Source organism: Petaurus breviceps, unplaced genomic scaffold (genome assembly GCF_028583685.1).
Source record: "Petaurus breviceps papuanus isolate PSGF00001 unplaced genomic scaffold, PetGlider_PUasm1.0 90825, whole genome shotgun sequence".
In the NCBI taxonomy this organism is placed as follows: domain Eukaryota; kingdom Metazoa; phylum Chordata; class Mammalia; order Diprotodontia; family Petauridae; genus Petaurus; species Petaurus breviceps.
In genome coordinates, this window is record NW_027187353.1 from 9,586,007 (window position 1) to 9,595,865 (window position 9,859).

The following is a 9,859-nucleotide window of genomic DNA, read 5'->3' on the forward strand; positions in this document are numbered from 1 at the left end:
GTGATGTTTCAAGCATAAAACCACACCTCCATGCAGCCCCCCTGTCCTGGTCTATTTCCTGGTGAATTCTGGGCAATACACTTGCACAGTAGATATTAAAAGTGCATGTTCCTTTATGAACTGACCAATCTCAACCACTCCCTAATCCTGCTCTGACTCACCTACTTAGCATGTTTGGTACTTGTTATACTATAGTCTTTTTTTTTGGAGGGGGAAAGGTAGGGCAATGGGTGTTGTGATTTTCCCAAGATCACATGGCTAGTTTTTTGTGTTAAGTGTCTGAGGCCAAATTTGAACTCAGATCCTCCTGACTCCAGGGCCCGTGCTGTATTCAATGCACCACCTAGCCAAACCTACAGTCTATTTAAGGTTGCAGGTTCCTAAGAATTCTTACCTGCTGCATAGCATAACCATAAATCTTTGCCACCTTGACTTAAAGAATGCTTGAATCCGTGAATTCATTACAGACTACTTTCCAGTGACTCTGGTTATCAGGGTTCCTGGACTCCCTAAACTCCCTCACCAATGGGTCAAGTACAGGGGAAGAGTTCACTGTTAAATCAACATTCCATTAGAAAAGATTCTTATTGCCTTGTAATTTCCCATGCAGGAGTGGAGGAGATGACTAAATTATATAGGTCTCAAGTTACGCTAAAATATGTAAAAATCTAAATGGATCCCAAAATTGGTCCAAAGAAAGCATTTTTGATTATGGAAGAGATAAGAAGGCTAGAAAGTATGTGTTTGTCTTCAGTGTTTTTGTTTCTTTATAAAATGCTCAGAAAAATCTTTGTCTTATGTTTAGTGTTTGTAGATTCTGCAAAACTTGAGAGATTTCTAAGGGGGAAATGTAGTCAACCAGAAAGACTGGTAAAAAGCTGTAGTCAAAAAGCTGAGAATACTGGAGAGGTTTAATGATATTTCATACTTAAAGCAGTTCTCCCAAATGCTAAATTCTTTGTCCCAGTAAGCAGGACAACTCCCAATTCAGGCTTTAAACCAAATATTAGGTTAAAAAGAAAAAAAAAACTACAAGATACATTCTCTTTGTCATTTCAGTCATGGTTATGTTGGGATTACAGAGATAAAGTCAAATAATCAAAGAAAGGAAATGGTTTTCCTGGTTTGTCTACTAAAAAAAATATCTTGTAGATTTTGGAGGTTTGGATATTATTTGTTTTAAGATTGCAAAGGAGAAGAATTCCTGGGAGTTGGAGTTATTCTAGGAACTCATCCCCACCCCCCCTTCTCTGTCTTATCAGATAAGGCACTTAGTAGAAGATTAACATATTTTAGTGAATTTTGAGGCACCACTCTGTAGAATTTATTTTAAGAAAAAATATGAATTAAATTGTATGAAAGTTTCAGGGCATAAAGAGCACATAGATTGCTTTTTCCTAAAGACTGATAGAGCTATTGTTTTTATATAATCAAGGAAAGCACTAACAATGTGTTCTATTTGCCTAAATGCAACAAAACTTTATGGATGCACTCTTAGAGCAAGCATTAGCATTTAATATACTATGTTATTGTAAGAAGAGACAGAATGTGAGAGTGACAAAGATGATGTGTGTCACAGAGGGCTGCACTAAGCTGAAACTTTTTGTCTCCAAGGTAAACATTCACATTTAACAGAAGTGGAGGTCCCAAGGCATGACAACTGTCAGAAGACACAATGTCAATGTATTAGAATGATTCCCCATGTGTGAATAGTTTGTTACTGACTTGGAAGGAAAGATAAGCCAGTCTATTCTTGACCACAGTAGAGGAGAAAAGGGGTGGGGATTTTGTAGACAGTTCTTTAGATAAAGGTCTCATATCTCAAATATATAAAGAAATTTGTCAAATCTATAAGAATATGAGTCATTCCATAATTGATAAGTGGTCAAAGGATATGAACAGGAAGTTTTCCAGTGAAGAAACCAAAATAATTTACAGACATATAAAAAATGCTCTAAATCACTCTTGATTGGAGAAATGCATATTAAAACAACCTTGAGATATTATCTTATACCTATTTTATTGGCTAAAATGAGAGAAGGGGAAAGTGACAAATGTTGGATGGGATATGGGAAAATTGGGGCCTTAATTGTTGGTAGATCTGTAAGCTGAGCAAACCATTTTGGAAAGAACCTGGAATTATGCCCAAACAGTTATTAAAGTATCTATACTCTTTGGCCCATGTAATAATATTATTAGGTCTATTTCCAAAGATGATAAGTGAAAAAGGAAAAGAACTTATCTATTCTAAATTATTTATAACAGTTTTCTTTGTGTTGGAAAAGAACTGGAGATTGCAGGTATGTCCATCAAATGGGGAATGACTGAATAAGATGTTGTATATGGTTGTGATAGAATGTTGCTATGCTATAATAAATGATGAGCTCGATGATTTTAGAAAAACATGGAAAGACTTGCACAAAATAACGAAGAGTGAAATGAGAAGAATCAAGACCACATAGTATCAGTGACAACAGGAATATTATTTTAAGAATGGCTGAGTAAATAAATCATTTTGACTGTTTTAAATATCCAGATATCCAAATCCTAAGGACATATGGAGAAATACTCTTATTTGCATCCAGAGAAAGAACTAATTAATAGAAGTTTGCATGGAATAATTTTACATGCATTATATAAGTATATTATATCTCTGTGTGTATACATATATAATACACATATATATATTTGTGTATGTGTATATATATATATATATATATATATATATATATATATATATATATTTATACACACCTTTCTAGAACCCTCTGTTTGGGTTCCATGAGTGATAAAGATTATATTCAAAGTCAGCTTATAACTTTTCTAATAGGGGTTCAGGGTGCAAGATAGTCTTCACAGAATAGGAGATTTTTTTTATAGGGCCTATAATGATACCTTGAAACATTCTCCAGGTATAAAATATTAGAAGAACCTGAACCTTTTCTGGAAAGCTCCCTTTTCCTCTACTTTCTTCTGTTCTCTCTTTAATCCTTGTTCCTACAATTTTTATCCCTTGGTTATCCTCACTCAGCTCTTCCTAGCAGGAAAAAGTGGGGGATAAGTAATCTTTATCAGTTTTTCCAATGCTTTTTGATGCTGGAAACTGTTTAAAAGTTGACCTAATACTCTTCTTTGGAGCTTAGTCAAGTTTTCATGCCTTGAATAAGTCCCTTTCAGAAATGTCTAAGAGTAAACATTTTTAGAGTTTTTGGAGAAATAAATAATCAAATGAAGAAGTACACAAAATTGAAGGTATACAAAATAGGGAGATATATGATGACATAGAGAGAAAGTCTATGAGACACTGGCCAAATTATGATTGGAATATCCTAGGAGCAATTCAGTTTTTAACAGGTACATTGATGACTGCAAATGGAATAAGGGCTTTTTACCTCATTAGGTTTAGAGACAACAAAGTCTTCCATGGAAGAATAACTCCTCATAATCTTTCAAACTATCCCCCCATAATTCCTTTGAAATGAGGTCAAACTTTCTAGAAGCACAATAAAATAAGACAGATTTAGATATCTTACTACACTCTGTGAGGGAACACTAAAGAAATTTTTTTTATTAAGCTTTATACATACACAGACACAGATATACTTACAAAGTTATGTACATAATATATGTATACATACAAATTATACATTATATATGTATATATAAATATATAAAGAGAGACAAACATATACTCTAGCCTTCTGAGTGAAATTTGACTTTTATCTTTCTAGACTCATTTTATTATAACATTAACTCTTTTTATTTCTAATGATCTTGACAATGTTAAGCAATTATATGTACTGCTTTTGTTAGTGTCCGTTAATTTTTTGTCATGATTTAAAGTATTCTATACTCATTCTCCATTCCCATCTGATTCAGTATCATTGTCACTGTCAATCCATTATCACCTTTTAAAGATTACAGAATTAATAAGCATTTAAAACAAACAAAAAACAAAAAAATATTTCATAGCATCCTTTTCTTTTTTGAATATTTTATTTTTCTTGAATACATGTAAAGACAATTTAAAATTTTCATTTAAAATTTGTGCTTCCAAATTTTCTCCCTCTGTAAAGCCAAACATAAACAGCTCTCCTGAGGACTGCTGCTGTGAATAACTTTAAGGTTCTGATCACATAGTGTACTGAACTTTCGATTCCACAGTAAACTAAAGCAAGACATTCACAGAAACAAAAGTATAACATTCACAGCAATACATGACAACTTATTACTAAAGTGGCCACACACTCTTAAACAAAAGATATCATTCAGTAAGTCACAATCTGAATCAATCAATATAAAGTATTGTAAAGCAATGTATGAGCAGCTTTCCAGAGGACTGCTGCTGTGAACTGCTTTCAAGGCTCTGATTACATAGTATAGCAAACTCTCTTTTTATTCAATAACAAATCAGAATAAAACATTTACAGAAAATCAAGGTGCAGCATTCAGAATGTTATTACTTCTCACAGAAAATCAAAATACAACATTCATCATGTCACAACTCAACAACTTATCACTAAAATGACCACATAGTTTTCACCAAAGTGGTCACACAGTTTTCACCAAAGGGCAATAGTTTAGTGAATCACAAAATCTTTAATTCAATCACAAAGTACAAAAGTCAAAGTTCTCCACCTCTAGGTCATAATAAATCATAATCTTCTCAGCCGGTGCACAGTATCAGAGTAAAGTCTTCTTTCAACTTGACTTGAAGCTGGCTTTTATTTTCTATGGTTTCTCTTCCATGGTCCCAGCTCCAACTGTCATCTGGGTTCAAAGACAGGCAGCTCCCAGTTCCTTGTCCAGTTCTTTATCCAGTTCTCATTCCATATTGAAGTTCACAGTGTCCAGTCCACCTCAAGTCCTTCACAGTTCTTGTTTCTGGGAACACAAAGCTTGACAGAGCCACAATAATATTCATCCACATAACCAGCACCATCATCAATTCACTATCTGCCTGTGAAATCAACTCAGACCCACCAACAAGGTGTGAGAATTCAACACAAATCATCAACATAGAAATCAACACAGACCCACAAACAAGGTCCAAGAGGTCAGCACAAATCATCAGTTAAAGTTCCAGGACCTCAAAAACCCTCCTCCAGGACGTCTGTAAACATACAATCAGAAAATCCTCTCTCAGGGCTTCCAGTAAGTTCCCAGGGCTTCTGTACAAAGTACCACAAACAAACATAAACACAGACAGAGCAGAGTTCCTGGATACCACACATTTTCTCCTTCTTGACTTTGCCACCACAAGAGTCCTCATTTCAGTTCTGCTGTCTCAAGCCCTAGGCCTCTCCTTATATATGGTCATTAGCTCCTCCCCTTCCTGTTGCAGGAGTTCATGAGTTCTAGGGTTCACAAGTTGTGGTGTTCACATGTTCTCTTTCTTAACAGACTTTATACAAGACTCAAAAGAAACTTGAACTGAAACAAGGTGTTAATTCAATAGCTGAAACAAAGGTGTGAACTACTTCCGCGCTTGCCATTACAAGTACCCATATAAAATCTTCTTTCAACTTGATTAGAGATTGGCTTCCAAACATCCTTAACTCAATAATCCTTAAGAAGATATCATCCTTAAGGGGTACAAAGTACAAATGTCTCCCGCCCCTAGGTCACATTGTCTTAATCTCTTAGCCAGCACTAAGTACCCAAGTGAAGATCCTTTCATCTTGACTGGAGGCCAACTCCCAAACTCCATGGTTCCTCTTCCATTTCCCCAGCTTGCCTGAATTCACCCAACTGTCACCTGGATTCACAGGTAGGAATCTCCCAGCTCCTGGTCCAGCTTCTAGTTCAGCTATACACATCAAGCTTAGCAGAGTTACAACAATATTCAAACACATTGCCAGTATTATCATCAATTCACTTTCTGCTTGTGAAATCAACACAGACCAACAGACAGGACCTCTGTCTGAGAAATTAACACAAATCATTAGCAAAGTCCCAGGGTCTCTGAAAACATCAGTAAAACCCTTTAGGACTTTTGTAAACAGACAACAAGAAAGTCCCAACTCCTGAACCAGCAGTAAGGTCCTAGGGCTTCTGTAACTGCAGCAACATCTCTATCAGCAGACAGGTCTGGCAAAGTAACATTGATACAGACAGAACAGACAGACTGCTGACACTACAGGCATCCTTTCTCCCAGTTCTGCTTGGTCCCACCTTATGCTTCTGCTTTTATATGGTCTTTTGGCAAGTTCCTCCCACTGTGGCTTCACGGGTTCTGCTTCTAACATAGACTTGATATAATCACAGGCAGAGACTCAAAGACACTTGAATAACTAAAACAAGGACTTAAGTACCATTTTGCTTGCCATTACACCCTCCCCTTTTCTTTCTCCCCATCACTGAGAGAGCAAATAATTTGAAATAGGTTATACATGTGCAGTTGTTAAAAATATATTTCCATAAAAAATGTTGTGAAAGAAAACATAGACAAAAAAACATAAAAAGTGAAAAATAATGCTTTCTTCTACATTAACATTGCATCCCTTCTTCCTCTGGAGGTGCATAACATTTTTTATCATGAGTCCTTTGGAACTGTCTTGGATCATTGTATAGCTGTGAATTGCTAAATCATTCACAGTTGATCAATGTACAGTATTTTTATTACTGTGTAAATGTCTGCTCACTTCATTTTTCATCAGTTTATATGGCTTTCCATTTTTTCAAAATCATCCTTCTTGTCATTTTTATAGCACGATAGTATTCCATTACACTTATACCCCACAACTTTTCAGCTGTTCCTCAATGGGTATTCCCTCAATTTAAAATTCTTTACTATGACAAAAAGAGCTGCTAATTTTTTAAACATGTAGGTACTTTCTCCTTTTTTATTTCTCTGGGTAACAGACCTAGTATTGGTATTTCTGGATCAAAGGGCAAGTATAATTTTATTACCTTATGGGTATAGTTCCAAATTTCTCTCCAGAATTATTGGAACAATTGACAGCTCCACCAACTGTTCATTCATGTCCCATTTTTCCCATACCCCTCTCAACATTTCTTATTCTGCTTTTCAGTTATATTAGTCAATATGATAGGTTTTAGGTGATACCTCAAAGTTACATTAATTTGCATTTCTCTAAGCAATATTTGTTTAGAACTTTTTTTTAATATGCCTATAGACAGTTTTGATTTCTTCATCTGAAAACTGCCAATTCATATCTTTTGACCACTTATTAATTGAGGATTGACTTGTATTCTTATTAGTTTGATGAAATTCTCTAAATATTTGAAAAATGAGGCCTATACTAAAGACACTTGTAAAATTTTCTCCAGCTTTCTGCTTTTCTTCTAATCTTGATTGTAGTGGTTTTGTTTGTGCAAAGCCTTTAAAATTTAATATAATCAAAATGATCAATTTTATATCTCACAATGATTTCTATCTCTTGTTTGGTGATAAATTCACCCCTTATCCAAAGATCTGACAGATAAACTATTCCAAACTCCCTTAATTTGGTTATGGTATCACCTTTTGTGTCTAAATCATATAACAACTTTGACCTTATTTTAGGATATTGTATGAGACATTGGTCTATACCTACTTTTTGTCATACTGTTTTCCCAATTTTTAAGGTTCTTACAATTTTCCCAGTTGTGAAATAGTGTATGATTGTCCCAGAAGCTTGGATCTTTGAGTTTACCAAACACTAGATTACTTCTGTCTTGTGTACATAATCCATTCTACTGATACACCACTCTATTTCTTAGCTGGTACCAGATTGTTTTGATGACTACCATTTTATAATACAGTTTGAGATTTTGTAAGGTTGGGTTACCTTCTGTTTTTTTTTTTCCATCAATTCCCTTCATATTCTTGACCTTTTGTTCTTCAAGATGAATTTTGTTATTTCTTCTAGCTCTATAATATAATTTTTGGTAGTTTGATTGGTATGGCACTGAATAAATAAATTTATTTAGGTAGAATTATCATTTTTACAATATTTGCTGAGTCTATCCATGAAAAATTGATATCTTTCCAGTTTTTTAGATTTGACTTTATTTGTGTGAAAGTAGTTGTGTAAATGTGTTCATATAGTTCTGTAGTTAGTCTTGGCAGATAAGACTCCCAAGTATTTTATATTGTCTATAGTTATTCAATTTATGTGTGTTAATTTCATGTCCTGTGATGTCGCTAAAGTTGTTCATTAATTCTACTACTGTTTTTAATTGATTCTCTTGGATTCTATAAGGAGATCATAATATCATCTGCAGAGAGTGATAGTTTTATTTCCCCATTGCCTATTCTAATTCTTTTCATTTCTTTTTCTTGTCATATTGCTAGAACTAGTATTTCTAGTACAATCTTGAATAAGAGTAGGGGAATCAACATCCATGCTTTACCTCTGCTCCTATTGGGAAGACTTCTAGCTTATCCCATTATAGATGATGCTTGCTGATGGTTTTAGGAAAATACTACTTATTTTGAGAAGAGTTTTGTTTATGTTTTCTATTGTTTTTAATTGAAATATATGTTGTGTTTTGTCAAAAACTTTTTCTTCATCTATTAAGATAATCATATAATTTCTGTCAACTTTTCTATTGATATGGTCAATTATGCTAATTGTTTTTCTAATGTTTAAACAGCTCTGCACTCTTGGTGGTAATTCTTCCTGGTCCGTGTTTGATCTTTGTGATGTATTGCTGTAATATCCTTGCTTATATTTTATTTAATTTTTTTGCATAAATTTTCAAGAAGGAAATTGGTTAATAGTTTTTTTTTTGTTTGTTTTTTAACTCTTCTTGGTTTAGGTATCAGCCCCATTTTTGTATCATAAAAGGAATTTGGTAGGATTCCTACTTTGCCTTCTTTTCCAAATATTTATATAGTATTAGAATTAATTATTCTTTAAATGTTTGATAGAGTTCACTTTTAATCCATCTGACTGGGAATTTTTTCTTAAGGAGTTCATTGATGGCTTATTCAATTTCTTTTTCTAAGATAGAATTGTCTAAATATTCTATTTCCTCCTCTGTTAATCTTAGCAGTTTGTATTTTTGTAAATATTCATCCATTTTGCATCTATCGCCAGATTTGTTGGCATATAATTGGGCAAAACAGCTCCTAATAATTGCTTTAATTTCCTCTTCATTGGTGGTGAATTCAACCTTTTTATTTTTGGCACTGGAAATTTTATTTTCTTATTTCCTTTTTAGTTAAATTAACCAAAGATTTATCTACTTTATTATAAAACTAACTCTTACATTTATTTATTACCTTAATGAAATTCTTACTTTAAATTTTATTAATTTTTCCTTTGATTTTTAAGATTTCCAATTTGGTCCTTGAATGGGGATTTTCAATGTTATTTTTCTAGGTTGTTTTTTTTTTATAACAGTTGCATACCCAATTCTTGATCTGTTTCTCTATCTTATTGGTATAAGCATTTGGAGATATAAATTTTCCCCTAAGTAGTGCTTTGGTGACATCCCATAAATTTTGGTATATTGTCTCATTGTTGCAGTCCTCTTAATGAATTACTGATTTTCTCTAGGATTTGTTCTTTGACCCATTCATTCTTGAGCATTAGATTATTTAGTTTCCAACTAATTTTAGTCTATTTTCCATGGTTCTTTCTTCATCTAATTTTTATTGCATTATGTTCTGAAAAGGATTCATTTAATATTTCTGCTTTTCTCCATATTATTGTGAGGTTTTTATTCCATAACATATGGTAAATTTTTGTGTAAGTTCCATGTTCCTCTGGGAAAAATGTATATTTCCTTTCCATTCCCATTCTGTTTTCTTCAGAGATCTATCATATCTAACTTTTCCCAAATTCTATTCACTTCCTAACTTATTTCTTGTTTTTTTTTTGTTAGAGTTATCTAGTTCTACCATTGA